Here is a 9,281-nt window from a genome sequence, read left to right as displayed (position 1 = left end):
TACTGTATATATATATATATATATATATATAATTTAAATATTATTATCATTATTATTAGTAGTATTATTATTTTCCATGCAGATGCACTTCTAGAAAGATAATTTCTTTTCAAGTAGAGCTATTCAAGTCATCTGCGATAAATATTGCTGAAAACTAAAATGTTGCGATGTCAGTTTAAAGCTTTTTTTTCAGTAGTCATCATTGCAAGTTTGCAACTGTAGAAATAGTTGGAGCACAATTGACATTTGATTTAAATATATATTGCATTTGTAATATTCACAAATTAGAATCCTGCTTCAAATTGTCATTTTTCAAATTTTACATGTTTTTTTATAATGTCATTTTAACAGAATAGTTTTCTTTTTGTATGCTGTTGTATAACACCATTCCAAATATTCTGTCACTCCCCAAGCCTGGTTAACACCTTAATTGGGAACAGACAGCCCCAAGTATAACAGTGCTGCTTTGCATCTCTAATGATTTCGGTTCCTCTAGGTATGGTGACCTAGATGATGCTATTACATAAAGGCTAGATCTCTCACTGAACCACTAATGCATCTAAACAGGTTGTGTACACTTCTAAGCTTCATGTTCGAACAAAATGTGACACCAAAAACACGTCATCTCACTCAAAGCATCTAACGTTGCATATATGTTTATATGTGCATTCATATGCACGCTATGATAAATCGGGATGGCATTCTGAAGGATGAGGTCAGAGGGACTTGTTTAACTAAGTGCGTGTGGTGTAATATTACTCAGTGACCATTACGGTTCATAAGCGATTACCTCATTCATACTCAGCCTATGGGTTGATCGGAACTGACTGGGCATGTGAATGCAATGAAATGGTAGCATGTTATTCTTGCTCTCTCGCATGACGAGTACATTCATGCATAATATGTGTGGGTGCTATGACCGACATCATGGTATGAGTCATTTTATATCACCGTGACAATATCCTGTTATAGTTTATTGTTTATTTTCTGCTTCTCTTTGTGAATTTGTGACAAACAAACGGTAAGTTTAAGCTGTTATTCACTGATAATCGTTTGCAAGCATAGGTCACATTTTCAGGTTTGCAATCAAAAATCAGTCTTATTATATAAATGTCCAATTACATAATTAGCTAATAACAAATTTGATCACTGCCAATTGTAATTCCCACTGGATTGCAGCTTTAAGAGTCTCGTCTATGTGCCGGGCAAATGAGAAATGCTAACCAGTGCTTTGAAATAAGTATGTGAACTTGTGCTCTCAGATGAAGGAGAACTTAGTTTGCACTTGACAGTTTGTTGGCTTTTGCACGTTCCAATGCTGCTTGTAAAACAATAATGAAATTACATAAAATGCACCGTGGGTTTCAGAGAGAAGCATAAATGGATAGTCCACCCGAAAATAAAAATTAAGTGATCATTTACTCACCTTGGCATTGTTCTAATGCCATATGTCCTTCTTTCATTTTCAGACCACAAATGGAGATATTTAAAGAAAAGTCATGTTAGCTCTCTTCTATATAATAGAGATGAATAATGATCAGCATCAAGCTAAAAGTTGTGAAAAAAAAGTATCACAAAAGAGACATGTGTTGTATATTCCAAGTGTTTTAGTGTAAAACAAACTGAAATATAATGTATTATTAAACAAAAATCCTGACCTCGACCATTGTTTTCTGTGCACATTCATGAAAATCTGTCAGCACTGCACTGAAAATGCCAAAGAAAAAGATGCAAGATTAATAAAAACGTGACAAAATAAAATCCACATACTTTTTCTCTGAGGTGAATATATCTTTTGTGTTTGTGGTAACAATAAGTTACCATGTTCATGTCTGTCAACTCCTACTTTTTTGGAATTTCTAGCTGTTGTCATGTTTTTATTAATCCAGATTTCAAGCAACTTGTGTGCTTTTCCTTATGTGCTTTCCCTAGGCGAGTTGGAGTGAACTGTGGCACTAATAGAGTCTCATGAATGCAGAATCCTGCACAGAAACCAACAGCCAACAGTGGAAATGTAGCCTATGATAAGGTAGGACATTTTGGTTTATTTATTTATTTACTCGCTTTTTGGTTATTGAAAGATGCTTGAGTTGGTTGTTGTAAACTAAAGAGTAAAAAAAAAGTATTTAAAAATGAGAAATGCTAACCAGTGCTTTGAAATAAGTATGTGAACTTGTGCTCTCAGATGAAGGAGAACTTAGTTTGCACTTGACAGTTTGTTGGCTTTTGCACGTTCCAATGCTGCTTGAAAGTATTACTCTGATTCGTGATCTGAAAGTTTGGCCTCCTGGCTCACTGGCTAGAGAGCCCATCTTTCATTCCAACTGTTGTGAGATCAAATCTCGATGTGTTAAGTGTCCTGTAGGTGTGGATTTTCGCTTGCCAGGACAACACCAACTCAAACTCCTCCAGAGAAAAGAAGCAGCAAAGTAATATATGGTAAACAAACACTTAAAATGAACTTTATTTCCATAATCTTGAGTTTTTTGTAAGGAAATTGGTCGGCAACATCTGCGGATTTTGAGATGACCTCTGCAAATGACCTCACTAAATGGTGCCTCAGGTTTTATCTATTTTTGTTTTGTTTTTTTTATTTCTTTGCATGACGGGGTGCCTGTTCATTTGATTCTCACATATGGCAGATTGTTTTTTTACAGCATTTCCTCTGATGCTCAGTGGAACAGAGATTAGGGTACACCACACGCATCGGTATAAAAGTGCCGTTCAGTTCTCCTACAAAGCAGCGCATTACCATCTGCTTATTATAGCATGATTCATACTATATTTTGCTTATAATCTAATAATATAATATAATATAATATAAAACATTGGAATATATGTGTATGTTGTTATATAAATGTTATATACCTTTAGAATATATTTATTTACATGTATATTTATACCCACACACACCCACATAAAGTATTTATTTATTTATTTATTTATTCAGAACCACTATTAATTAAAATAAATAATAATTAATTAATTATTTATCATTTATTACTTATTTATTATTATTTATTATTTATATACATATACAGGTAGCCAACAGTGTTTCAAAGACCACCAGTGAAAAGGTTTATATTTTATAAAATGTACTCAATGTCAATTTAAAAAAAAAAGATATATATATATATATATATTTATAAATATATATTTATTATAATAGTGTGTGTGTGTGTGTGTGTGTGTTTGTTTGAAAGGCCACCAGTGAAGATGTTTATATTTCATAAAATGTATTCAATGTCAGTTAAAAACATGAAAGACAGATAGACAGACAGACAGACTGACAGACGAATTGATGGATAGATAGATAGATTATATTTAAATTGGAAAAAAAGTAAATTTTTTTATTTAATATTGCACTTTCAGACCTTGTTGTTATTTATATTTGATACTTTATGTTGTTTTCCTACCCTCTTTGTACTACTTAAATTGTGGCTCATTTTTTCTCTTAGCTGTACTGAACACTGTTACTAATTTATATTTGGCACTGTCTGCTTGAACCATAATTTAAAGCTATAATAACTGTAATATTCAACGTTTTGACTTGTTGTGCCAAATTCTCTATATTAACTGCTGTATCCTGGGGCTAGTGCCTTTTTTTGATTAGTTCAGATGTTAGACTACTAATACTAGATGCTGGTTGGCTTTGTAAACATGTTACTGCACTTCCTGTGTTTATTTGTTAAGGTCGGTAGATTCCACGTCCTTTCCTGCCAGGGTGGGGTTTAGAGGAAAAATAAAACTCATAAGGCATGTTGCATCCCCATAAAGAAAGAAGGGAGATATAGAGAGTTTAACCCGTGGGAGGAAACTCAGTGTGTTCAAGGCTTTTCTCTTTGCTTCTTTCAATTCTTTCTTTATTTATTCTTGCAGTCTGACTGTCTCTCAGCAACCGCTGCATATGATGTGACAGCATGAAGCTTCTTTTAGTGAGATTTCTCTTTCTTGCTATGTCAAACTGACATATACATACAACTTGGCCTGATACTGCAGTATCAATTGCTACCATGAAGAAAACGAGAGAGAAGGTAAACGGAAAAAAATCTGCCAAAGTTAGGGTCAGTGTCGTATAGGATTTGAAAAATCTAGTCTCCGCCTCAGACGTCACGCCCACAGACCGTTGGCTAAACATCTGATGCATACGGCACACAAAAGTGGAAACACTTCAGGAGTTTCGAAGTCGTCATCGAATTGGTTGAATTATACAGGATTTCCGGGAGACGTGTGTGTCGCGTTCTTTAACGTTCCGCCTGGAAAGAAAGATGCCGTGGCGCCAAACCCCCTCACGAAAGAAGAAAGCCGTCATGTTTACAACTGTGACGACGAGCGCTTATCAGGATCAACTAAATGCTGGATTTTCAAAAGTATGTGAAAAAATTAAAGTTCGCGGCATAGAATCTTTCAAATATGTCCGAGAGTTTTACACACCGGTCTGTTATTGTGGCGACATTTCCACGCCCCGAAACGTGACGATGAATGAAACTAACTGTTATTGGTTGTTTGACATGTCGGTCAAACGGCCTCATGCGCGGGCCTTGGCCAATGAAAGCTGCCATAGATTCCAGACCTTCAGCCGTCAGTCTGAAGATCTGGCTACGCGAGACTATGAAAAATCCTTTAAAAAGTCATGTCAAGAGTTTGACAGAATTGGGGTGTTTTTGGAAATTATTTTTACATTTGGCATCCTATAAATTGAATTACCATGAAAGTGTTCAGTTAAACAGATAAGATACCCTCTTTAACTAAGCCGTCATTATACTTAAGTTTTCTTAAATCTTTATAATGAACTTTAAGTGAAGTTACATTTTAAACTGGCAGTCAGGATGCAGCTTGGGTGTGAGTTACTTTGGCAGTATGGAAATAAGACTATGTGACAAATACTTGAAATTTTTCACGAACAAAGAAAAATCCCATCATTTTGGAATCAGGCATGGAAAGTGCCAGAAAAACATGTGACCCCCATGACTTCCACAGCTCTGAAGGTCTGCTATGCCCTTGGTTTTGGATAAAATTGGTTAGTTTCCAGAAGTGTTAGTAGTTTGCAAAACTTTAATTGACAGAATACTAATCTTCTGGTCCCTGACACCAACAGATTGGATTCTTCTAATGTGGATTTACACATTTTTTTAAACTCCATTTTCTGAATTCTTTATTGTCCTACAGACAGAAAGAAGCTCTGGTCAGCAGCTTTTCCTCTCTCTGGGTTTCTGTAGTTTTAGTTTGACTGACATTGAGCAGATGTGTCATAGCTGATACACTTGGAAGGGCAAACAGAGCTCTGAAACAGAGCCATCTATTCTTGTTGGAGACCATCACAGGGACATTGTGCTGCATTCAAAACAGTAATTTAGTTTTATGAGGCCGCTTTCCACCCTCTCTCAGACCCTTGGAATGAAAACATTTCAGTTTCGGAAGCTTTGTATTAAAGATTCCTGTGTAAACACCCTCTTTGTTCTACAATGCATATTAACGGGTTGCAGATTTCTTGCAATATCATTTGCAATGCTTCATCCTTTACTTACCTTTTTTTTCAGACTGCATTCCATTGTGATAATCTATGATGAAATGTACCACACATACTTAAAAGATCATACTGACGTGAACAGGGACCTTGGTTAAAAATAAATTTTTGTGGCTTTTATACTAATGTTGTGAGTTAAATGTGCTCACAGCCAAGAACAGAACAATGTTTGGTCAATTTTGCCCATATTTTCATTCAAAGGTCTTTTTAAACAGTGATGACAATGATGAAGTTACAGCGCATTTACATAGTAAATTGAACTCCTCATTTTAAAAAGATCAAGGAATAATTAATTTTAATAGAAGTTTGAAGTTGATGGATAGATGGGTGGATGGATTGGTAGATGGTCAGTTGGATGGATGGGTTGGATGGATGGATGTGTTGAATGGATGGTTGGATTGGTAGAGGTATGGTTGAATTGATGGATGGATGGATTGGTAGATGGTCGGATGGATGGATGGGTTGGACAGATGGATGGATGTGTTGAATGGATGGTTGGATTGGTAGATGTACGGTTGAATTGATGGATGGATGGATGGATTGGTAGATGGTCTAATGGGTGGATGGATGGGTGAATGGATTGGTAGATGTAGATGGATGGATTGGTAGATGGTCGGATGGGTGGATGGATGGATGGATTGGTAGATGGTCTAATGGGTGGATGGATGGATGAATGGATTGGTAGATGTATGGTTGAATTGATGGATGGATGGATGGATGGATGTGTTGAATGGATGGTTGGATTGGTAGATGTACGGTTGAATTGATGGATGGATGGATGGATTGGTAGATGGTCTAATGGGTGGATGGATGGGTGAATGGATTGGTAGATGTACGGTTGAATTGATGGATGGATGGATTGGTAGATGGTTGGATGGATGGATGGATGGATGGATGGATTGGTAGATGGTCGGATGGGTGGATGGATGGATGAATGAATGGATTGGTAGATGGTCAGTTGGATGGATGGTTGGTCTGCCATATTGGAACGTGAACACTTGAGAGCAAGTCGACTGTGCGTCTGCAACTGCATGTATGTCTATCTATACAGTATACTTTAGCAGATGATTTTGCTAAACTAATGCAATGCAACAAGATGAAGGCATTAACTAACACAACACTAAAAGTTACCATAGATTAAGTTAATACATATAAAAACACAAACCAACACATTCTCACCTGTGAAGGGTTTTATCCCATTTCTTCTGGATTTGATTCTCAGTGGTTTTTACAACCAGATGCTGTGCCATGTTTATAATGTATTAATCAGGTCTTAAGTCTTAAATTTGAGCTTAAAAATCCTGCCAGTGTAATCAGATTACTTTTTTCAAGTAACTAGTAAAGTAACACATTACTTTCAAATTTACTAATAACGTTACTTTCTTGAAGTTATCACTTTCAAATATTTACTATCAAGTTATTTTGTTTTCCCATTTATTTACTGACACCTCTCCTGTCCCCGTGTTGAGAGAAATTTGGAGTGAGGTGCAGAGGAACTTCTTTTAACCTGAGGCTTATTAACTCTTTCCCCGCCAAAGACGAGTTATCTTGTCTTTCAAGTTACTTTGTTTTCCCATTTATTTACTGACACCTCTCCTGTCCCCGTGTTGAGAGAAATTTGGAGTGAGGTGCAGAGGAACTTCTTTTAACCTGAGGCTTATTAACTCTTTCCCTGCCAAAGACGAGTTATCTTGTCTTTTATGAGAAAACGCTTCCCTGCCAAAGATGAGATTTTACGGCTTTCCATGTTTTCACTTTTATACAGTGGTGGCCAAAATTGTTATAACACTTGGCATATTTAAGAAGTTTCAGTTGTTTTTGTTGAATTGGCCATTACAATACCCATAAAACGAACTAATGCCGGAACTATCTGCGATGGAACGAATCTGCTGGAACATTGATAATGATGGACTGGCCCCCTCAAAGTTCGGACCTCAACCCCATCAAGCAAATTTGGGGTGAGTTGAAAAATAAATTGAACAGATCTATTGTACATTCAAAGTTCTAACAATTTTGCCCATCACTGTATGCTCTGGGGCGCTATTGCGCATCTTCTGAATGAGAACAAAATCTCCCGATGAAAAACACAGACGAGGAAAACACAGAAATGAGCAATCTCATATGTAAGCAGATGCATATGAAAAATAATGCAATCATCAACAATAAACAGCATATAAATCAAATCTACTGCATCTATGCTTTGTACTGAATATGATCCAGATGTAGTCTTTGATATAAACGCAATTTTCTCAGGTTTTTGCTCAAAATGTTGTTTTTGTTTATGAAACTTACATTCAAGTGTTGATTAAAAAAAAGAATGTTTGAAGCTATAAATAAAAGTTTTTTTTTTGTTTGTTTTTTAAGTAGAGGCTCTGTTCTTTATATATTGATGTATGTTCAGATATTCATACAACAAAATATTCTGGGGACCATGAAAATTGATCAAAAAATGATCAAAAATGCTGATGGTGGATGGCAATTTTTAAATTAATAAATACATTTTACTTATGGTGTGAAAGAGCCTTTAAATTTAACTTGTCCCCCCCCCCTTATTATTAAAAAAACAAATAAGCAAGTCCAGCCCTGGTGACAAAAAGTAATGCAAATGTAACTTTCCATAAAAAGTAACTAAGTAACACACTTATTTACCTTTTTATGGAATAACGCAATATTGTAACATATTACTTTTAAAAGTAACTTTCGTCAGCACTGTTTGTAACTTGTAATGGAGTCATTTTCGCTGTAAGGTATGTGTACTTTTACTCAAGTATGGTTTTCAGGTCTTCTTTACACCTGTGGTTTACAGTTTTGAAGTGTTATGGGTTACTTGATAGCGTGTCTTGCAAAACTGTGCAGTAACTTCAGAAAAGGCTGTGTACAGTAGCACAGACGTGGCATTTTACACAAGCTCAAGCTGCCGCGTGATGAATCACAGCGCTACATACTGCAGCACATGATGAAAAACAAAACTCGCTGAGATCAACACAGTGGCGGGTTGCCAAATAAGTACACACCCACAACTGCTCCTCAAGGAATGTGGCGAAGTACAGTAGCCTCAGAGTGCTCTGACTCTGATCTCTAGCCTAAATAGACAGTCCTTTTCCCTTTTTTTCATTCTTATTCATCCTGTATGTGTGGCAGATTGACCTGAGGGAGTGAATGAAGGAGAAAGAGAGGGAGGTAAGCAAGGAACAATTTGTGTTCATATCTCTCCTCCATCTTCACATCAAGGACACTGCACACCGCTGCTGATGCTGCCGTCGCCATGGAGACTGGCGCTAGTTGCCTTGGGCACCATAGGGATTGCAGGTGATGAAAGCGCAGCTTGAGCCACACAAGGTTGAATTGGCCTTTGACCCTGTGCTGGTGGGTTCAGCAATATCAAATCACCTAGGATTAAATGCTCCCTCCATAGAGACCATGAAACATGGTAATAGATAGTTTTTTTTTTACATTATTGTCATGACACTTAAGCTCTCATTAAAATCCCACTCTTACATTTATTTATTTATTTATTTATTTACAAACATTATATATAATTTATTGTAATTGTAATATGATATCTAAATGCACTATGATAAAAATATAAATGTCATTAAATATTAAAAAAATGAATGAATATACATATATATATAAATATACACACACATTAAAATAATTAAAAATTAAATAAAACATTTTAAATATGTAATTTATATAGAAATAAGTAAATAAATACTAATAATAAGTAAAAAATAATAAGTAAATAATAAAG

The sequence above is a fragment of the Sinocyclocheilus rhinocerous genome, unplaced genomic scaffold (genome assembly GCF_001515625.1).
Source record: "Sinocyclocheilus rhinocerous isolate Xijiao unplaced genomic scaffold, SAMN03320098_v1.1 scaffold2049, whole genome shotgun sequence".
Taxonomy (NCBI): Eukaryota; Metazoa; Chordata; class Actinopteri; order Cypriniformes; family Cyprinidae; genus Sinocyclocheilus; species Sinocyclocheilus rhinocerous.
This window is presented reverse-complemented; position numbering follows the sequence as displayed.